This window comes from Tyto alba, unplaced genomic scaffold (assembly GCF_018691265.1).
Source record: "Tyto alba isolate M040663 unplaced genomic scaffold, T.alba_DEE_v4.0 Super-Scaffold_7, whole genome shotgun sequence".
Classification (NCBI taxonomy): Eukaryota; Metazoa; Chordata; class Aves; order Strigiformes; family Tytonidae; genus Tyto; species Tyto alba.
Genome location: NW_024881328.1, coordinates 24219813 through 24243337, shown reverse-complemented (window position 1 = coordinate 24243337; position 23525 = coordinate 24219813). Strand labels below are relative to the sequence as shown.

The 23525-nt window shown below is 41.7% G+C and overlaps 1 long non-coding RNA gene across 5 annotated transcripts; it reads right to left on the bottom strand.

Moving 5' to 3' along the window:
• Positions 1-582: 582 nt before the first annotated feature.
• LOC116960875 lies at positions 583-23199 on the bottom strand. 5 transcript variants are annotated; one of them, XR_006164539.1, is made up of 8 exons: positions 23097-23199; positions 20924-20988; positions 19221-19289; positions 17963-18083; positions 17154-17283; positions 7898-7950; positions 6261-6336; positions 583-4490 (listed from the first exon to the last, which is right to left on the bottom strand). It is a non-coding gene; the product is annotated as an uncharacterized LOC116960875 (long non-coding RNA). The 5 variants fall into 5 exon arrangements; XR_006164542.1 differs by lacking the exon at positions 19221-19289; XR_006164540.1 differs by lacking the exon at positions 20924-20988.
• Between the last annotated feature and the right edge of the window lie 326 nt (positions 23200-23525).

The following is a 23525-nucleotide window of genomic DNA, read 5'->3' as shown; positions in this document are numbered from 1 at the left end:
TTTTTCCCCACGTTTTCCCAAATCCACCTTTGGAACGTGACCTAGACAAAATTCTAAGTGCAGTTAATGTTTACACCTTTCTCGCACTCTGTAATTTAACTTTCAGAAATACAAGATGGGACAGGAGAAATATTTTTGTGTGTTCTTACAATGTCCAGAGTTGTTTCTTACTGTTTTTATTTGAAGGAACTAGACACAATCCTGGCTGCCTTAACCACTGCCTTTGAGAGAGTTACAGCTGAGAAAATCCGCTGCCAGGAAGAAGTGAATAGAACTAACAAGGCTATTGAGCTGGCCAACAGATTAGTGAAAGGTCTGAGGTGAGGTCCTACAGGGCAGGCTAATGAAGCAGCCTACAGAAAGCACTTCTTTGTTATACACTACTGATCTGGCAATAACAGAGGCACTTAGCAAAGAACCTGATGAGCTGAAAAAATTATGTCATTATCATTCATTTTTTTCATAATAGAAACATGTTTTTGACCTTTGCATTTTCTTACATTTTACCCCACTGTGGTATATATTAACTGTAAGATTACCTGGTAACTAACCTATCCGTGAACATTAAGAGAAGACAAATAGTCAGTTGTAGATATTGACAATGAAGGCAATTTATTAAAATGCGATGACTATATTTGTAACAATTAAACAACGCTAATGATACTGCCCTGGGTTGGGATACATGGAATATAATACAATTTGCACTACTTAGTTAAGCAATATGATAATTCTCTAATTATCTCTCTGAGATTTGCAATGGGTATTTCAGGAGAGAATAACTAATGGCAAAGCCATGAATTATCAAAAATCCATATTGTCTGTTGATCCAGGCTGGCTCAAGGGAATCCATACTCACTGATGGATTTTTCATTTATCATTCATCTACTGATGAGGCTGCTTTTTACATACACACACACACACTTTTTCCAGATACGTTATTTTATTGTAACATTCATTTAGGAAATCTCTTGTGATGCCTCATTGCCGTTACATGTTTTGTGCTCTTCTACCCAGTACTTTCAAGATGAGTTTGATAACCAAACATGTAGTAACCAGCAAAAAATAGAAGATCCATTTGTTATTAAGCGAAATTATATGGCTGAGTGTGGCTAGTGGAACTTAAAATATAAAACAGTGCTTAGAGTTATTTCCTGAATCAATAGAAAGGATTTATTGACTAGAGGGGAGGGAGGGCAGTGCAGAAGGCCCATTGTTTCTGTTTAAAGAAGCAAGATGAATGCATTTAAAATGTTAACATCCTGGCTGAAAGTGTAATATATTTTAGTGATTAATAATACCTGTAAAATTAAACTATGTACCTAATACAGAATAATAAAATAAATAACATAGCAGTTGTCTTTAAAGTGTGACAATAAATGATTGTTCTGAGGCGTCTGATAATAATATTTTCGTCCACCTAACATATCATATTGTTTGGTTCTACCATGTCCCTCCTGCTGGGGCTGACAAGTGCTGGAATAGCATACGTATAGAGATGAAAGGCAATGTGTGTGTATGTTGGGGGGGGAGGCATAATGAAAAATAATCTAAAGGAGGAAATGGAGATGAAAGGAAAGAAGGAAAGTTGAGCCATGCGCTAGATGAAGACAGTAAAATGAATTTTAATGGAAAGCCCTTCAGCTGGTACCTCCCCAAGCACCAGCTCCATGAAGAAGGTGGCCAGCTTGACAGATTGGTGATGGGAGATTGAATTCATTCCTGTTGTTAGCTGTACCATGCTCGGTCAAAGGCAGTAATAGCCATATGACAGCTACTTGGTGACTTGTAGGAGAAAATCCATTTTAATCCCATCTGTGGTAAACAGTAGGTGACTGTTTACTATTAGCAAAAAGTGTAATACTGACACTGCTGTACTGTCAGTCCTGACTGTTTCTTTGCCTTATTTTTTTGCTGAGAAGACACTCTTTTATTTCCCTAGTTGTATGTTAAGTTATGACTGTTAGGAGAATTGCTGAAGAAATAGGAAAATAAAATTGCTCACAACATTTCTTATAATAAGCAAATATGTAAAAAATTCTTTATTAATCTTTCTTTATAAATATACCTTTATCATGACACTAATAATAAATAACTCAATGTGTGTGTGTTCTTCTAATTCTTAGGGAAAGCGTTGACCAAACAGCAGGAGAGCTGATAGCATCTAGCCAGGATCCCAGAGAAAATCTCGTACCAAGTGTCATGTCAAATCTTTTATTGGCTTTATGGCATAAAAGATCCTGCCCAAAAGTATAAACTGTTTTTCCCTGCCTTATTCTCTGAGCCCTGGCATGCAAGGACTATTTTGGGTGGTTGCATGAGTAGTTGTTACTCTGTACCAAGGAATTCTTTGCTTCTGACAGGTGCCAATTATGCTGTGGACATCTGCCCTGGAGGCATTGAATCAAGCTGACAACTCATTTTATATCAATCAAACAACAACCATTTTCAATAATTTCCCATCCAGCTGGGACTGAATTTGCACAAGTGATCCATGTATTAGAGACATTACCAATCCACAGAGACATTCAGAACCGTGATTATGTTCTGTTTTCCCACAGAAACTCTTGCATCTGCACAAGAAAGCAACAACTTTTTCCACTATGCAAGGGGATGCTGACAACTCAATTTTGGCCACTTACTGCCAAACTCAACTTCAACATTCAACTCGTGTCAGACTAGAAGGGGATTTTTTTTTATGTTCAGGCTTACCACATGCAAAGCCATTCTGTTGCTCCTCTAATCAATGTGACTCTGTAAGGCAGTACTGAAGTACTAACTACTGGTTAGCCACAGTAGTGGGCAGTTCTTTGATAAACAGTTAGTAAATGATTGTGTCTTTAATGCTGTTTTCTAGGTAGAAAAGGAGAGCTGGGCTTATCAACAGAGCAGTGTTAGGGACAAGAGAAAATGCAATGCAGAAATGTGTTCCAGATCTCAATCCTTCATTCCTGTGATAGTTCATTTTCAAAGTGGTACTGGCATGAGACAAAACCTCTGCCTGCTTTGCTTGAAAAGCAAGAAGGTAAGTGAAGGCTTGCATATAATACCTTCTTTACAGCTCTATATTTTTTAAAATACACAGTTAATCAGAAAAAATCTAGCAGCTATTCCATTCTCTTTTTGACCTATGAAACCATCATGTTGCTTGTATGAACTTCCTTCAAATACTTTATTTAATAGAACAGTGTATTTGGAGGCAATGAATTGGTGAAATGTTCTTCTGGAAAGGACCAAAATGTGCCCCTTGCTAGTGTTTGAAGTACATTTGCTAGCTGACTGGAGCTAGAGGTGACAACTAACCCACAGACCTTGGGAATATGGTTAGCAAGCCAGAACAGTAGGCAGGCTCACCTTCTTCTTGTATTCTGTTGAGTGCTGTGCCCTGCTGTTTGCATAAGGGGACCGGCTTTTATTATTCTATTCTCTCCCCACTACTGTGCACCAGGGCAGCACAAAGCAAGATTTAGTGCTTGGATATAGTATTTGCTTGCTAGCAATTGTTATAGTTAAGGCTGCACTGAGACTTCCGTCTTAACCTGCTGTTCTCCCATGCTCATAATATTCTTTTTTTTTTTTTTTTCCAAATCCCTTTCATCAGAAATTTTTCATGCTTGTTATCAGCTGAAATATGATTTTTTTGGCAAGCCTGAATAAAATTCATTCATTCATAGTTGAATTATGCAAGGAAGGGGGTGTGGGGAGAAAGGTCTCTTTTTTTGCACATTCATAATTCACAGAAAAAGCTGCATATTACAAGCTGAAACTTTCCAGGTGGCTAGTTTTGACTGAAGGATAGTCTTCATGCTAATTACAAAGAGAGAATGACTGAAAGAAAAATTAAAGAGAAAAATTAAAAATGACACATATTGTGATTAACTCATTTGTTTTGTAGGTGTGCCGTACAAAAGTTCCATTGTGAGCCACTTAGAGCAAGTTTAAAGTAACAATTTCATTTAAGTTACGATGAACTACTATAATTACATAATATCAATGTTTTGTACTGCAATTTCACTAAGAATCTCCCTACAGAAGCTGCATACGCTTTTACTTATGCAAATGTGGAAGCTCGCAGAGAAATCAGTGCAGAATCTTATGAATCATTAACTTTGACCAGAAAGCTTAGTCTGGGGAAGGGGGAAACGGCGCGTAGTGGCAGCTCCTGTCTCCATGTACTGTGTCTCTCTGAACACCAGGCTGCTACAGAAAATAACTCAGCATTTTTGCAGTTTGTTTCAGCTTATTGTACTAACTGTCAGGGACACCAAACCACTAAAGCTTTGGTATTCTCTTTTCCTTGCTGTATTCCCCCATATTAGCAGACAGAACGGGCTGTGCATGATCTGATCAGCACTGTGTGACTCTGCACAGAACCCCAGGTTTGCTTCGGCAGAGGGTACCCCGGCAGCAGAAGTGAGGAGTGTTAGCACAGTCTCCCTTAACGCATGGAAAGAAGGTGCTGTGCTGTAGGCTTCCGTGGTCTCATAAAACACCTGGAAATATAATACAAGCATGTAAATAAAGCAATATAACTGTAATTTTGAACATCTGGAAGCATAACTGGCAAAGGTTCCCGTAGTAATTGCTGACCTTGTTCCACATGGAGCAAACATGAGTTCAGAAATTCCCCAGCACTGCATTCCCAGTAACCTCCTGAAGGCAGAATAAGGACTGCTGGATTCAACGCAGGAATCCTCATCTGTCCTTTTCCCCGTCTTTTGGGTGAAGTGAGGAGAAATATGTTTTTACAACTGATGCTGCTTATTCTTACAAAAAATAAGTGAGTGAATGCTGAGACATACCAGCTTCTATAACTAGGAATTTACAACTTAACCTTTATTATTCCAGGTCCCCATTCCAGGAACAAAAGGGCTCGATCCAGTCATTGTGCAGATGGGTGATACAACAACTGCTAAATAGAAAAGTGATGGCAGCGCCTGGCAATATCATAACCACATAAAAAGCCCCTGGTCTTACATATATAGTCATCACTGGCATGTATTGATCAACCCTAAGCACCAGGGACCAAATGGATAAAAGTTAAACCTGGTTCAAATTTAAAAGTTATCTATTTGAGTCAAAAAGGGAAAGAGCTAGTTGGCAGCTACAAGTACTAGTGAGAGTAAAACCAGCTGCTGATCTATCAAGGAGCCACGGCCACTATTTTTTTCTGAACCCCTGATGTTGCACAAGGTGTTTTCTTAATGCCCCAGAAACCGTAACAGCTCTGGTAAAGCATCTTCTTCCTTTAAGCTCATCAAAGTATAATGAATGGGATACCGTACACTGGCACTGTATCCCTTGACTTTTGTCAGCCCTATTCTGGTATGATTTTTATAGGTGCCTGTTATACAGCAGGATTTCTTGCTGCATGCCCTGTTTTGGTAGACAACTTGGAAGAAATGGTCGATTTTGTATTTGACTCAGTATTTGCGATTTATTTATGTTCAAAGTATTTTTATTTTTTAATAGTCTGTTATTTTCTCCATCAGTTATCTCTCTGATTATGTTCTGCAAGTATTCAAAGTATCTTCCGCTGAAAGCTGTCTTCCTACACCTGTATGATAGTTATCTTAACTCCCGAGGATTGTAGTGCTCCGGACACGTTGACTCTAGCTAGATTTTTACTTGTCTATTTGACCCTTTCTTATCTTATTTATACCTTTGCATGCACTATAGTTCAATGATTGCAATTTGAGCACTCCTTTCTATCTAGCTGAATAGTCTTCCCCAACACACCACCATCCTGATGTGTAATCACCCAGGAGACATAATCATTCACTGAGAATAAAAATAATTCTCCTATCGTTTGCTCCTTGCCTCCATTCTGCCCTTTTTCTCTGATTTATTACACTATATTCCTTATGGAAATATTTTGACATCCATCCCCTCTATTCAAGTCTGGTACCCACCCTTTGAGGGAGTGCTTTGAACAGAGGAAGGCCGGCATGAGTGGGTATCTCATATACTCACTCACCCTTTTATTCCAGTGTCATTTCCCCCACCTCCTCATTATATTCCTGAGCCCTTCCCCTCCTTCTAGTTTAGCTGTACCTACTGCCCCTCCTACAGCTACCAGGAGTTCTCCCTTCCCTCCCCTGCCCCTCTAGTAAATGACAGAAAATATTTCCCCACAGTCTCTGTTACTCAGGATTGTGTCTGAGCATATAGGGATCCTGAACCCCAGCCTATTACTTTCCCTGCCTTGCCTAAGCTCTCTAAATCACTTGACCCCAAGAAGGTTGCCACAGGACAGCACTTACCTACAGCGCAGGCTGGAAGGAAACTGCTGTTAATGCACTGAATTCCTTTGGCTCCGATCTTTGCGGCTTAGTTAGACTGCAAGAAAGTATTTAGTGAGCCAGAGCACTGAAATTATTACTCTTTAAGCTCAGTCAAAATTACTGTGAAATTCCTTAATTAAAAAGTTCAAGCTGAGAAGCAAAAGGTTTTCAAATTCAGCCGTCACAGTGCCACACTCAGTACTGTACCTTCCCCCTCTTCTTTGTTGCTACTTCCACTTTCTCATGGTACCTTACATGCTGCCTGTTGGTTTTGCTCGATATGACGAGTGTCCCCCCCCCAACTGCCACCCCCTTACTGCACTGACAAGCAGAAAGCGCTTTATACTGAGTATTGATCTAGTGGTATGCACCAGCCCAGGGTGGAAGAGCGTCTTGAATTTCTTGCTCTCCTGGGAGCATTTGATTCAGGGAGGATTTTCATAGTGTGTTGAGACTCAGAAAGTGGCTGCTGTTCAGGAAATGTTGGTTGCTGCTCTGAGTCTGAATGCATGCCGGGGCTCTGCTCTTTCGGGGGCAATAAGCTGTGTCCCGGGACAATGAATTCTGCACGTTTGTCCCCAGTGTGCAGAAGAGCAGAAGTGGGACCACACTCACGCTGACTGCCAGGCTGCTCTTCTTGCACTCGGGGATGTAGGTTTCACCAGATTTTTCGCTGATTCTCCGCAGAAAGCTTCCAAATCTGCTCTCTAAATGGGACTTTTAGACCTAAAGAACTTGAATTAGCTTCACTGTTACTCAGGATGCATGAGGTCAGTTCGGAAACATTTGGAAAGCCCAGACTGAGGACACTTCATGAGTGTCTGCATTACTGTCACATCTGTCACAGGCTCCCGAACAGCACGTGCTCATACTGCAGACCTCACAGCACAGCAGACCTGCGGCTGGCCTCAATGGGCTGAGCCTGATACACAAATACACGCACAGGCTCCTCACTGTGCTCAGAGGAATACACAGTCTGAACTCATTTCTACTGTTACAAATCTAGAAGAACCTTGCTACAACCTAGGAGATGACTCTGGAGTTGCAACACAGCTAGGAAGAGAATTATATTGATGTTCCCAGGTACCCTTAGCCTACAAATAGTGCTTCTATGCAATTCTGCTTTCCATTTTGCATCTGTTAAATCTGCCGATGGACAGTAGATACACAGCCGAACTGTGGACACAAAGACACTAATTTACACATGACAGGCATCCAAGACTTGTGCAGAAGAGTTTCAGGCTTCAGAGGATACCAGAACGCCAGCTTGGATTCAGCTTTTGAAATCATGAATGACCTTCATTACAACCAATTTCAGTAAAACCCCACACCTGAAGCCATCCAATTCTAGGGTATTTGAAGCAATGCGAAACGAATTCCTTCTTTTGCATCCAAGGCTCCGCAAGCAAGGGGGAGTGAAGGGCACCCAGCCCGCTGCCTGCAGGGCACTGCCTGCAGGGGCGAGCCGCCTTGCGCCGACAGGGTGGCGGGCTGACAAGCCGCTGCCTGTAGTTAAACAAATCGAATGGCACAGGAAAAAAATGACCAAAAAGATCTCCCAGTGGAGCATAAGCATCCAGCAGAGCTTTCACGAAGGTTCAAGGTCCTACACGTACCTGATACTTTTTGTTGGCTTTTAGGTATCTTCAGCAGCACACATCTTCCCTGCCTGAATGCCAAAATATGAGCGTTAGTAGCTGTAAATCAAACAGCAACTTCACCCGTGCACAGTGAGGCCTTCAAACACCTCCACACTGCACAACACACCCGTGTTCATGTGCTACACTGCAGGTATGACCTGAATTTGGGAACCTTTTGAGATGTGATACTTCAGGTGCCATCCTGGTATTTCTGCCTAACAGCCCGCTTCACCAACTGGGGATTAGCACCCCAAAATTTTTCTTCAGTGAAGGAGGCTGACCTGGCCTGTACATGGATCCTCCCACACATAACTGTAGGAAACTGTCAGTCATAGATCTGGATGTTCCGTGTGCATTTATTAGGGTTGAATAGGCAATAGTTAGCTTTTCGATTTTAAACCTTCCTATGATGTGCAGAATACAGTTCACAATTTCATTTCTTTCTCATGTTTCTAGTGATTGAAGATTTAATTACTAAAATCTATGCTTACAATGCAGTTTTAGGAAAATATACCATCTGAAAAAGAGATACGTATTTACTTTATTAATACAGTTTGATTTATGGATCTGCAAACTTACCACTTCAGCCTGAACTCACAGAGCAGAAAAAATTACTTTAAAATTAAGTTGACAGTGCTTTAGGATGAATTACGGATACTTTTTTTTGGCTGCTGACAGTAATTTCCTTCAGGATATTCTTCTGGCTGGGAAGCTATAAACAACAAGTCTCAGAGCAGCAGAAATAGAAATGAAGACAAACAACTAAAAGAATTAGATCAGCTACAATAATAATAATTTTGATGCTGAATTTGGCTCCTTTGGGTCTACAAGAAGTATGTGTCTTTTTTAGAATTTTATTCATTTCATAATCTGTATTTTTTACACCACTTATCCATGGTGAATATGTATATGTCTACTCTACAAGAATCACTGTCTCCATTATGAGAAAAATAAAATAAAAATTTTTATATCACCCTAAAACTTTTTAATTTATTTAAAGTAAAAGCTGCAAGAGGGGAATTTTAGTGTTCTATTTTACATACCATATAAGTGTAGCTTTCTCTGGTATACTTTTTCACAACTCCTTATAGTGCTAACTAGATTGTTAAAAATTGTATCTCACTATTTATATTATTAACTGGAGCCCAGGACTACATGGAGCTGTTTGCATCTGATGGACCATCTGCCCAGGAGACCTGCTAAAACACAAGCACCACAAATGGAAGGATTAGTGAGCAGGCTGTACCAGTCAGCCACTCATTTCTAGCTTGGAGTGGCCACAGTTGGCTGCAGTAACATCTGGCCTCTGAATGTGCACTTCCCTGTGTGACAGTCAGGGACACTGAAAAGTTAATAAAAGCATTTTCCAACTCTGTAACTGCTCTGCAGGGCATGTGATGTTCCTTCCTGCTATGGTGATGCACATCATCATGTATCTTCTGCAAGCAGTTACTGAACATGCAAGCCGGGAAGTGGATGTTAAAAATCATTGTATTATTAAATGAGGAAGCATATCTAATTTAAATAAGAGATGAATGTACCCTTAATAGTAAGCAAATGTCAGACGATATCAGTTGTACTTGCATCTCTTTTCTGTCATCAGAGTGCTATAAAAACCTCTTTTACACACAGTGTCTCTCTCAAATAGGAAAAAAAGGCTTTGTTTGGATGGTGAATGAAGCAGAATTCAAAGGACTTGACCAAAGAGTATCAGCAAGTCAATAAACTCAAAATGTATGCTATCAATAAAATCATTAAGGAAATCTCTCACAAAGGTTGCAGTTTTGCAGTTAGGCTGCAGGAATGTAGTGGTACAGAGTTGAAAATTATGACCCAGCCGGCTGACTCTTCTAGCTTCAGGCTTGCCCTACAGTCTGCGTAAAGGATGTGGAAATTTTCTTGGAGCTTCATGTAGTTATCATACCTGAGCTGTCCTAATGACTGAAAGAAAGATGTTTCCAAAGAAACAAGTTAATGATGATCCGGGCATTAATAGCACGCATGTGTTTGACTTTTCATGGTATTATCATCACACAGTCTTTAGACAACCTCAGCCTTTACAAAAATCAGTGTTTGCAATGCCATTATAAAATTTCTACTTTAAAAATCTAAAGATTGCAAAGAAACTATTTAGGAGAGCAAACAGTAGAATATTTAGAAGAAGGAAGCAATCAATTTGTTAAAATATTTTTAGGGAAAATAAAAGCCTTCTAGGATTTTGAAAAAGGCACAGTCCTCCTTTGTCATCATGTGGAGCTTAAAGGAACTTCTACTGAATTCCACAATAGCTGTGTTTGAACAGTAAGCTGTGGGAACTCACAAAATCCCAGGCAAAGAGATTCCCCTAACTTCAGAAATTCATACATTTTAGGCATATTTTTCCATATCGCTGTACTTTGTGTCATCATTTACATGGGAGAAGTAAAGACTGGTAGCCATCCTAGCGCTCACTTTGAACTGAACAACCGCACAAGACGCAGAGACACAGAAAATCACCCCTTGATTTCTGAAGAGTTAAATTGCATCTGCAAACCGTGTCAAGTTCCACTTGGAGTAAGTTCTGGTGTCTAGTGCGTTTCTGCTGCTGGTTATGCTTTCTTAAATGTTCTGTTTCTTCAGGAAAGACACACTTCCATTCTAGCTGTTAAGGAAAGAAGGGGACAATCCTGAAATGCTTAGTCAATTTTATATGGTGATTTTTACTGATGCCATGAAGGAGTGACAGAATCCCTTAGTTAACATAATTCAAAAGAGAAGGGGGAGGAGAAGGTGGAGAAAGATTATATAAAATGGATTTATATTGCTTTAACAACTGAATTGTTTTCAGTATAATGTCATGCTCTTAGTGTAGGGGATTCTGCATGTGTCATGATTCTACAGATGTTCTTGCACACTACACGCAGCTGCACTATTTGTCATGGGCAAATTTAATAGCAAGATACTTGCTACATGTTCCCTCTATTCTTAGTCCACAAAAAACAGAGGGAAAAAAAAAAAAAAAAAAAAACACAACACTGCCTGCTAGCTTGTTTGCCTCCCTTCTTTATATAGCCTTTTAAAACACTTAAAAAACAAATTTTGGAAGCACCATCTTTTATACTAAATTACATGACACCTGCAATTACAGCTCCATTACCTCTGCTAGAATGATTTGTCAACTGTGTTCTTTCTAACATTTATAATGCTAATTAAATAATTTTAAGTACTGGAAGAGGTCATATTCTTAACAGCGGAGGGTTCTTCAGGAGCTTGATCCTTCAAAAGGGAGAATACTTTCTGCTAAGTCCTGAGTATCCTCTGTTCTAACTGACTGCCCAGGAAACTCGACAGCACTCCATACTGGGATATGGCAGAGCCAAGTGCTGTCAGAAATTTTGCAGAGGCAAACTCAGAAGAGCTCTGCTACTCTCCCAGTTTTCAAATCCTGGATCTTCTTTAGAAGTATCCTCCTTACTAATCTTTGTTGGTCCAAGACCAGTGTGCTATTCAGCTCTCCATACCCTTGGGTTCCAGCTTCTTGCAGATGTATCTAGGAAGCAGAACAAGATTTTTGCAAAATTAAAAGAAAAAAAAAGAAATCCAATTTTTTTTCTCTTGAAAAGCCTATAATGTGCTGAAACATGGGCTGTCTGGTTAGTGGCAAGAGATGTAACGGAAGAACTGGCAGTGCAAGGAGAAATTTGGACTTCAGAAGGGGGAAATTGAAAGCAGAAGTAGGAGCACATCCAACTAAACTGAACAGGATAAAGCCCAAGAAGAGGGTACAGCTGTAGAACAAGTTAATAGTGTTACACTATCAATAAGTATTTGAATAAAAATAGATGTAATAAATGAAAAGTATGAATTTAATTACTGTATCTCCTACAGTACAAGAAAGACATTAATCCACTGGTGCTAATCCAGTGGAGGCTGGAGCAGGTAGCATGCAAGGAGAGGCTGAGGGAGCTGCAATTCTTCAGCCCTGAAAAGGCCAAGAAGGCCGGGGATTTATTGCTGTCTAAAAACACTTTGTAAGAGGCTACAGAGAAGACAGAGCCAGGTTTTTCTCAGAGGTGCACAGGGACAGGGAAGAGGCAACTGGCAGAAGTCAGAGCATGGGAAATTCTAACCAGGTATTAGGAAAAATTCTTTACCATGACAGTGGTGAACTATTAGCGGCGGGGCGCTGGGAGGTGGTGGCACGCCCAAGTGAGATCCCTCCAGATGAGGAGAGCTGTACATTCTCTCATTGAGAGTGACCACGCTTAACAGATGACCAAGATACGAAAGTCTCTACTTGTAACATTAAAAGATACATATGTTTACAAGTATGGTTGAAACTTTGAGTGCTTATAAAACATAGAAGCAAATATAGATCAACAAGGTATAATAGTTGTTTGCCATCAAAACCCATATTTTATAAATAAATGCAGCACTTGTGTACTGTTGTATTGGAGGTATTTTAAAACATCTTGAATTCAGCACATGGTGGAAACACTCCGTATATGTAAGATACGTAGTCATGTATCAAATTGATGGAAAAGTTCTTTGTTACCAAGAAGCTGATCAGATAATTTTGGAAATGTATAACAAGTGTTTCTGATATTAAAGATGTGCATCTGTGAACACAGACTGCCAAATAAAATGGAATATTCCAGTGAGTCTTTTCAGAAGAATGCCAGCAAATAGCATTGAAATATGCAATAGATATGTGAAGATATTAGTTTCCACTCTTCAGATGATTGCTTAGCTTAAAAGTTAACCAGATGTGACTATGGCACTTCCCCTTCTGTTTCTAATCAGTCTCTAATCATATATATGGAATGTAGTTGTGTTTGTGTACAGACCCAATTCCAGAAATTGTTGCAAATTACCTCATGTAAAACCTGCCTGATAGTGTGTGTGTGTGTGAGCGCACACATGTGTGTGTCTGCCTGTGTGTGTGCAAGAGATGTATCTTAGATTCAAGCATGTGATCTTAATTATCCTGCGCCCTTATAGGTCACACTATGGTCTCTGTCTTGGTTTGAGCCCAGAGGGCAACCAAGAACCACACAGCTGCTCACTCACCCTTTCCCCCTCAGGAATGGGAAGGAGAAAATAAAGTAAAAGGCTCAGGAATCGAGATAAGGACAGAGAGGGGTGGCTCACCCATTACTGCCATGGGAAAAGAAAAAGAACATCACTTCAAACACTAATAAGAACAACACTTGAGAGACAGAGTAGGACAGTGAGAAGCATTACCACATTTTAAAAACATCTTCCTCCATCCCTCCCTTCTTCCCGGGCTGAGTTTTGTTTCCAATCCCTCTATCTCCTCCCCACCACTGGCTCAGGGGCGGGGAATGGGGGTTATGGTCAGTCCTGCTGCTCCTTCTTCCTCAGGGGGGAGGACTCTTCACGTTCTCCCCTTCTCCAGCATGGTTCCCCATGGTTCACAAAGACAGTCCTCACAAACTTTCTCTGGCATTAGTCTTTCCCATGGGCTGCAGCCATTCCCATGTTGCTCTGGTATGGGTCACCCCTACGTGTTGCAGTCCTCCTAGCATCAAATTAAAACAGTAGGGGCTCCTTTTTCCCTCAGAGTCCTAGCCTTCTTCAGGTGCAGTTACCTGCTCTGGTGTGAGCTCCTCCAAGGGCTGCAGGTCGGCATCTGCTCCACCATGGACCTCCACTGGTGGCAGGGAGGGGACAGCTCTGCCATCTCACCACGAGATACAGCGGGACTCTGCTCCAGTGCACCTCTCCCCCTTCCTCTTCATTTCTTTCACTGACCTCGGCGTTTGCATAGATGGCCTCCTCGAAACGCCTCCTCACAACTCCAACTCCTCCTCTCAGGTTCTCCTTCTTAAATACATTATAGCAGAGGCACAGCCATCGTAGGTAATTGGCCCAGCCATGGCCAGAGGTGGGTCTGACTCGGAGCCAGTGGAGCTTCAAGAAGCTTCTCACAGGGGGCACCATTGTAGCCCCCTCCCCCACTATGAATAAACCCTGCCACACAAACCCAGCACAGTCTCCTATAGCTACAGGCATTTTTAACTTAGCTCTACAACCTATAGCTCTCATTTTAATAATCACAGTATTCCTGCTGATTGTGCAAATTATATTGGTGAGGAAAATCAAACACTTTTTGTTAGCTGGTCTCCTGATGACAATGAGGAAACACAGGTCAATCAGACCTATGTACATTAACCTGATTCAAGAGAAGATAGGAAAGTGTGAATGCTTCCAAGATCTGCTGCTCAGTCATGATTCTGCAGTCATAGGAGGGTTTGAAAATCCTTGCTGAACTCTGCAATACACAGACTATCCAAAGGCACTTTATAGCCCAGTAAACGTGATTTTTGTCATTATTAGTAAAAAGCAACAAGGTTTTTATTCACATGACAGTTGAGGATCTCAGAAATTCCCTGGGTTTGTCTGGGCCTAAATAGATTTTAACTTGTTTTAGCTGTGATAGCAATTGTCTAGCTGTGAGGTACTCTTGACTAGATTTGGTTTAGTTTAACTCTAGTTTATAATAATTACAAATGGTTATTTATTGTTGACTGAACTGCCTACAGCTCTAGAATAAGTGGCAGGGAAGAGTGCAGACAGGTGACACAAATCAGTCATTTAATCAGAGTAAGTTGATAGTGTTAGGAAAACATATAAAACTGAATCTAAGAAGACACCAGACTGAGGAGAAAGACATCCCCCTCCCATGAATATCACACTCCTCCTGGTGATGACTCATCATCATACTCCCCCATTCCTTTTGAGAAATACCGAAGCGTCAATCTTAAGACCCAAAGGAGCACTGGAGGAGTAAGCACAACACTAGAGAACAGGGAAATTTCTGTGTGGCAATTTTAACTTTATTTTTAATGAGGCCTTCCTTTAAGTAATTTTGACTATTAGACTATTTAAAGCATTAATTGGACTAACAATAAATTCTTAGATCCATATATATTGTGGGTTTTGACAATAAGAAGACTTATAAGAATGCAGTAAAATCGCCAGTATCTTTAAGGACCTGGAAAGTGAAATAAACACCATAAAGATTGCTGAAGCTCGTAAGCACTTTTGGCCAGTTGCAGTCAATGCCACCGTGCTCTATTTTCTCATGGACAAGCTGAATAAAATCAATCCAGTGAATTAGCTCTCACTCAAGGTTACCACTCAGAAAGAGGTTAGTGTGTTTGCGTGCTGCTGTTTTAATCTAGTGCTACCACTGGCTTACAACTTTCTTTCCCTCCTGTCACAGGCCTTTACTGTTGTACTTCACAGGGCAGTGCAGTGAGCAAAACCCTCTGACAGTGTGACGCTGAGTGTAAAGAACCCGACCGCCTGCATTACACCCCCGACTATCATTTACATCAGTCTGTTTAAAAGAGAACAGCTTACTTTCACAGCCCAGTTAGCTCTCCTGGTACAGCATGAACCCTGCAGGAGCTCTGTGGGTGTGTACCTGTACGTGTGGCCATGCAGCCCACGGAACAGTCCTTTGCCTGATGATTTTCAGGCCTCATTTGTGCGCCTTCCTGCTTCACCACAGTAGGATGGAATATGGACAGGTTTGTGTACTTCTGCTCGGGTCTCCTTGCTGTAGCTTGAGCTGTGCATGCTGCTAACCAGCTCTGATGAGACCCTGGAAACTTCCTCCTCAGGCAATAAATGTCAGTCTGAAACACTTCGTACAAACTGAGTTTGCTCTCAGCCAGTCCAGACAGCTTTCTCATTAAGGATAGAAAAGCACAATTTCATAGACCTTGCTGTGGCTGGGGGGAAAATCTGCAGGGACAGCCGATTTTCTCACTCTCCACTATCCATCCTCATCTCAAACACCAGGAACGGCATCTACTTTCAAAGTAGCTCTTCATGTCCCGAGTGCTGCTGCTGCATGTACATATTCCTCCTAGAACGAGCTGAATGGAGAGAGTATTGTATAATGATCTCTGATTTAGCTTAAAGTGCCATCTTTTCCTTCACTGCATTTTGTCAGTGATAAGTATGCTGAGTCTTGTGCAGCTGTGTTCTTGCTCTTATTCGGCACAGATCTCTTCTAAGTTTTGCACCCATACCAAGAGTTTCCTTCTTCCCTTTGAAAAGAGTGATAAATGGGTACAGAGCAGAGGAGCCCAAAACCTGCACGGATGTGAGTCAGGACCAGGAGGAAAATACTAACCTAATAAAAGAGGTTTCTTTAGCTTCCAGTGCATGTGCTGTGAGCTGGAAAGTGAAATCCCAAATGAAGAAGGGAAAGGGAGGACAAAGAAATTCAGATTCAACTGCTGACCCTACCTGTTTTCAGAGCACAGGGTATCTACTGTACTGAACTGTAAATCAGCCAGCCAGTGAATTCCTGCCCAGTCTCCTCGTGGTCATCTGGATGTCACCTACAAGCACTCTCACAAGAACATGCACAGTGGCTGGTTCCAGCAAGGTGCCGAGCACCTTCTGCTCTGGTCAAGGTTGGGATGCTCAGAACACTCACCACCATGCATGGCTGGGCCCTGCCTGCCTTTGATACGTTTCTGATTGAGCTGTGTAAACAAAATACAGTTCTGACTTGGAAAAAAACACACGGTACCTACTATCTAAAAATTAACTGGAGTTAAACCAGCTACCATTGTCAGGCATGCCAACCTTTAGAACAGATCTAGCATTAAATCATGGATGTCTATAGGGAGTTCCCTTGGATCATTTGATCAAATTATGCTCTTAAAAGTACGCTTTGAAAGTGTCATCCAGGTGTAGGAGAAGAAAGAAAATAAGGCAATGAAATTAATCGAAATTTGGAGAAATGAAATGTTGTCTCATGTATTTTGACAATGTAGACATCAGTAGGTTTGCCAGACAGATCAACTTCAGATTTCAGATACAGCTTAAACAATATTTGACTTGTGCAAAATAAGCTAGGCTAAAGCACAAGCTACCTGCTAGCCATTTTCTCGGCTTTGCCCTCTTGGGCCATTTCACAAGTTTATTTACATTGTAACAGCTCTGACCATGCTTCTCCCATGCTTGAGGTCTTTCCCCAATCCGTGGGAAGAGAGCTGGCATCTGACAACATGGCCAGTTTCTGGCCATGAAAGTACTTTAAGTAACAAGGTGAGCAGGCAGCAGCAGCAAATGGGGAAAAGATGAGAAGATGAAGAAATAAGAGACTGTTAAAATAATCGGGTATAGATAGCAAGAGGAAAGAGCACTGAAAAGCCTGAAGGGCTGGGACAGAGAAATCCCACTGCACCTCTTGTTTAATCATTACCTTGCTTTGCAAACAGCACATCGTAGGTGCCTTTCCTTCGCTTACATATGCTGCTGCACCCCATTGCTTTCAACAATAAGACATCAGGCATAACTGGGCATAACTGAAGCATCCACGGGGTCTTCGGCTCCTGCAGTGAGTTAAGGAAGAAAAGATGTGCTAATTGGTTTTGGATCTTAAACTGAGTTTGCCAGACTAGAAGGTGTTTGGTGGTTTTGGTGGCACTGGGCTTTTTACTTGTGAATGCAACAAATTTGACTGTAAAGCCTAAGAAACATTTTCACAAATTCTTCTGAAACAGGTTCATACTTTAATATTGACTGTCTAGCCTCACACAACATGCTGTGACTTGATTTTGTATTATTATGATGATGTATTACAGCACCGAGTAAGAGAGATTGGTGTACCAAATTCAGGTTGGGGAATCTAAACATCAATCCTCTCATTTGATTTTCCTAGATCTCTTTCTGACCCAAGCACCTAAATATCCCTAGTCTGGTCATGTTCCACACCTTGACCATATGGTCCTCTACCAGAGACCAGAATAATTCTAGGCAATTAGGGCACTTTCCCATATTCATTTCATCTGCAGATCTTTGGAGGTGTAAACAAAACACTGGATGGGGAAGACTTGCTAATGCTGATAGTGCCTTAGATCACTTGATAATCTTTTTCCTGTGTTAGTTATTACTGAATGGAAATCAAATGCATGCATGTTAGGAGTCGGAACAGATGGCACTTCTGTTCTGTGAGGAAGAAGTAGGGGCAAAGGGGCAGCAAAGTTGAACCTCCCCCCTTCCCCGTCTTACCAGGATTCATTGTGCTGCCCTCCTGTTACAGTTGGCTGTGACTCTTTCTTGTTATAAAGAGATGTCAGAAGTTAGAGAGAGACAGAGGATAACCTTAAATCCTTTACATTTTACCAGGATTCTGAAATAAAAAATAAAAAAATAAAAGCCAGCTGAGGGAGTTGGAAAATGTCAGTGGTGCATTACACAAAGAACTTGATACATTTGTTGACCTTTCTTCTTCCTCCACCCTTCTCCTCTAAGATGGATTTAGTAGTAGTGGGTGCTTAGTGCTATAAGTGCTTTCTTAAAAATAATTTAGATGCTATTGTCTGTCTGCCACTTGGAAAACATGGCTGTTTCAATGAGCCCCTGCTGAAACAGAAGAAAGAGGGTATATTGAAATGCCTCCAAAAATGCACCAAAATTTCATTCTTTTCCTTGTCGGCTGAAACCCGTCTTGTTCTTGCCTTTACAGTCTTTTGTTTTATTTTTTTAATTGTACTATTGTATTCAGGGTCTTTTCATTCTTATCCCCTATTTTACGAATGGCGTGTGTGGTATTAAGAGCTGAAGGCAGAGATGAGAGGAGAAGTGTTTTGAACTGACTAATTTGCAGGCAAGAAATAAAGCTCTTGTAAGGTGGTCCCAGGGGTATCTTCCCCATGAACACTATTTGAAATGACATGTAATCTGGTACATTTCAAAGGCAAAACATTTCCTATTCTAAAGTATCTTCATGAGCCAGGGTTGGTTTACCTGTTTCCAGAGAATAATAAACTCCACCGGGGACAAGGAAACTCCTTCCCTCCCCTCTCAAAATTCCTGTTCTTTTTCAAAGGGGCAATTGCAGCCAACAGTTTATTTCTGTCCTATCTTTTGCTGCTCTGACGGCTTATAACTCAGTGCTTGCTACTAATACATAGCTGAATGCACTTCTGGATTAAATACCAAGTAACAGAACACAGCACATCCCTGTACAACGCGATAAATAATGGTGTGGAACTCCCTTTTTTTTTTTTTTTTTTTTTTTTCACAAGAGTGGAAAATTTAGATCTGGTTCTTACAGACTTCTAAAATTTTAAGCAATTCACCATATATCTTTGATCTGGCAATTTCTTAATAGAAACTGTTCCTCTTCTAGAGAAATCTGAGTTCAACTGACCTTGGAATATTGTATTAATCCTATTTCTCAGCACAATTCAGTGATATACTAAAAGGCTTACACACAAAAGTCTACATTTAATTTGTGAAATAAGACATTTCAGAAAAATCTTACGTTTAGAATTAGGTACGTATTTTGGTGAAGGCTTAGCTGGTCTTGCAAGCTGACACACTTCATCATCATCTGTGAACAGAATCACATACTATGAGGAATACTTCTATATGTGTACGATTTAAGCTTATGATACCCAGAGTCTGTATGGCATGGTTTTAAAAACTTTTAAAAGGTTTTAAACTGGGCATTTGGCCAAAAATAAAATCCAAAGCTTTTGAAAAAATAAATACTGATAAATATTACAAATCTTTTCTATTTCACAGCTGTTCTGTCCTAAAGCTTCCAGTTACAGAAAAATAAACTGATGCTTTGTGAACTCTCCGAATTTACATTGACCAGTGTTTCAACAGTTACTTGATTTTCCCTCTGTTTTTCAAGTGTGGACAATTTTGTTACCTGAACAGAGATACTGAAGGCTCCTGGAAAGGATAAGCAGAAGTGATGCAGTCGGAATGTCCAGAAAAGATAAATTTCTAAAAGTATGAAAAGCAAAAAGTTCTCTCCTGAACCCGGTAATTATGTGAGACAGCAGACCGGCCGGGATGACTTGTGCTGTCAGTTTGCATTACTAGCCTCAGCCCTTTGAAGGGCAGGTTTTGCACTGTGAGTGACCCTAACGTGTGTTGTACTTGGATCTCTACCAAATAGAAGTCATGATAAAATATTATGCCCCACAGATGGGTCTTATACCTTAACTGTTGTTTTCCCCGAGGCTCTGTCAACTGTAATTCTGAATTTATGGGAACTTTGCCCGAATGTAACTTGGAACAAAATGTGTCCAGTGTTCACAAAAACTTTTGAAGAAGGCAGTGCTATTCCCCAGTAGTGTTTATCTCCTCATCTTGGTACCCTTATCAATTCTGAACCGTTAGGTTAGTCTGGACTAGACCCTATTACTAACAATCATAAGAAGACACAGCATTTACCATGAAATGAAAGAAATATCTACCAAGTCAGTTAGCAATACCACTGGTCTTAGATATTCTAACTACCACAGAGGAATGAATGAGGCCTTTCCATTACTGCCGAGTGCTGCCCCATGCTAACGCACAGACAGCATTACACCTGGAACACATACTAGCTGATAACAGTGACAGTGCCTGCCTCAGACAGCTGCCTGAATGAATGCTGGCTGCTTTTGGAAGAGGTAGCTGTCTGCTCTTCTGCATTTTACTGGCGCAAGCCGTCAACCTCGCGTAAGTATACTTGAGCAACAGATTTGACCCTGTTGCCTAGATATGCTGAAAACTCGCCAACCTTCCTCTAACCAAACTACTTCCAAGGGCCAGTGTAAGGACTGCTGCTTAGTCCCTCATATTGCCTGTGTCTAAAGTTACCCTTACTGAAACATTAATTTAATTTCTCATTTTTTCTTGATACATTCCTGTGTACATTGAAATATTTATATAGGCAATAGGTAGACAATCCATTAGCAGGAATCAATTGTTTGAATTCTGGGTTGCTTTTCAGACACAGAAGTATTTTGCTAATATAGACTACCTAGCCAGAAAGCAATACAATATCCTAGCTCAGCTGATTTATTGAAACTATATTTTTGAGGACTGTTTTTTTATTTTGGTGACTCATGCGATGTGGTGACATTTAAACACTGTGTGTAGAACACATGCTTGTTTGAACACTTCATTATTTGGCTCGAAGTAGTACAGTATATTGTTCTGTTTAGGGAACAAGTTTGAATTTACCATTGACTCAGGAGAACTTCACAATGTATCATTGGGTCAAGGACAGGAAGCTGCAGCAGAAATAGCTATGGAAAAAGCATCAAAAGAAGGCCACTGGGTTATACTTCAAGTAAGTCAAAGCTCTTCATTACATCAGTGCTGCATTGCAGTGTTAAAAACTGAAGCTTTTCAAAATAACATGTGCCTAGATGAAAGAGTGCTCAATAGTGATTTAAAACTTCCTTTGTCTTCGCCACAAGGGAGGCACATAACTTCATCTGTATATGCAAGTATCACTGAATATCACATAAAATATGAATTGCAACTATCTTGTGTGTAGGGAGTCAACTAACGTATTTTCCCAAGCACATGATATCTGATTTACTAATTTATTATCCATTAAAAAAAATCCTTTAGTAAATAAATGTGTAGCAAAAAGAATTGTTACGCTGTATAATCAGATGAATAGATACAAACAGGGAAGATTGCTGTCATTATGCAGTATATTGTGCTAAACAGATGCACACGATTTTTTTCAAATATTCTGCAATATCAAACTGCTTCCTTATGTCTGGGTTTTTCTTGTATCAATAAAATGTTTCATATTTCAAATCAATAGCTCACTGGGAGGCCTATTTTTTCCTCCCTTCTCACCCCCCTCCCTCCCCATCTCTGAATATTTATTTCGTAGCAAAATGGCTTGACACATTAGAGAAATTACTGAAGAAACCCAGGGAAGGAAGTCAGTAGGGCGATCGGTTTTGAGCATGGGGAGCCTGCCCCTTCTTTCTCCTAAAGAACATCTCATTCCAGGGAGGATTTGGGAAACCTCCTATTAAAATAACTGGTAAGTCACTACCTGAAATGCTGCCTGATCACCAGGTTGCACTGGATAAATTTGACCAGGCAAGTAAAACACCACAGAAATTAAACTTTCAAAATGTAACTATGAAGCTTCTCATTTTAAAGCCACTTGAAATGGTGAAATCACTAAAAGGCTTTACAGGATATGTAACAATAAAACAGAATGCATTTAATTTCTTAAAGATTTGTTCACATATCCTAGAGTGAAATAATCACACATTTATCACCAAAAGAAAAAAAAATAGATAAACCAAGAAATTACTACATTTCATTTTAAAGCATCTCATACAGCTTCTGGTTAAAAACACGTCTGTGTGCACGGGAAACAAAGAATTTGCAGTCACTACAGATATTACTGTAGTACAGAATAGGAATTTGTTTTGGTTTAGCCTAGTTTAGTTTGATTTTTCTTGAAATGCAAGACTATGCTTTTTTGTGTCTCTGGAATACCTTTTACATATTCTGAGTATGTTGTGCACTGGAATTAGGTTTTCAGCTGAGGCAAACCACTGAGGTTCACTATGCCAGTTTATATTGCTAAGGATTTGGTCAAAAATGTTTGGGTCATATGTAAGAGTGCTTTGGCTTCCAGGTTATATTTTCCTCTGTCCTTTTTAATCTTTGTTTTGGAAAGCTTTTAATAAAACCAATTTTTGTTACCGACTCTCAAAAGATACATACAAACATAGGTGCATATAGGTGGCAATGATAAGCTATAATCAAAGATATGGTAAAAGAAATCAAGTACCTCTTTGGAATACACATCTGTACTAAAGAAAGAGCATCAACCTGAATGCTAAGAAACTCACCAAGGGGGGGGGGGGGGAAATTGTTTTTCGACTGTCATTTAAACAGTACGTTTGCAAAAACCTTTGTAAAAATTACAAAGGCTTTTCTTCGTTTCCTCTTGTTTAAAATAATCTCTTCCAGCAGTAAAAAAGGAAAAATTGCCAGCCAACTGCACGGAGGAAGGAATGTCACCGAAAGTGCTGACAAACGCACAAAGAAAACCGGCGGCTGCAGGCACGGCCAGAACACGCTTGTCACCAACTTCTGGCTGCGGCTCGCCCGCCGGGCCCGGGCCCGCTCCCGCCCCCGCGGCGGGGCCGCGCTGCCCGCACCGCCCGCCCGCCCGCCCGGCCCGGCCCGGGGCCGCCCGGCCCCTCCGCTGCCCCGCCGCCGCTGGGGCAGGTGCGCCGGGGCTGCGGCGGCCTGCCGGGCCGGGCCGGGCCGGGGCTGGACCGCGCCTCACCGGCCAGACTCTGCCCGGGAGGTCGTAACCTCTTCGCTCCCCCGCGGCAGCCCGCGCTGCGGTGCGAACCCGCGGTACCTGCCGGGCGCCCGGGGCAGCCGCCGTCCCTGTCCCCGTCCCCGTCCCCGTGGGGCGGCGGCGGGCCGCGCCGTGCCACGCCGCGCGGGGCGGGGGGGGCGGCCAGGGAACGGGACGCGGCCGGAGCGGCGGCGCCGCGTTCCCGGAGCCAGAGCGCCCCCTGCCGGCAGCTGCCGCCGCGGGCCGTGGCGGGCACCGAGGGCTGGCCGGAGGAGGGGGGCGCGGCCGGCCCCCGCAGCCCACCCCGGCCCCGGCATCCCGCCCCGCCGGGCCCACGGCGGGAGGTGGCTGGGCCGACGCTGCCGGCGGAGTGCTCGGAGCCGCGGTGCTGCCCCGGGAGAGAGGGAGGCCTCGGGGCGGGGAGAAGAGGGAGCGGGGAAAGGCGTGTGCCCTCCGGTTTGACCGCGGCCGAGCTGCGGGGCCGGCCGA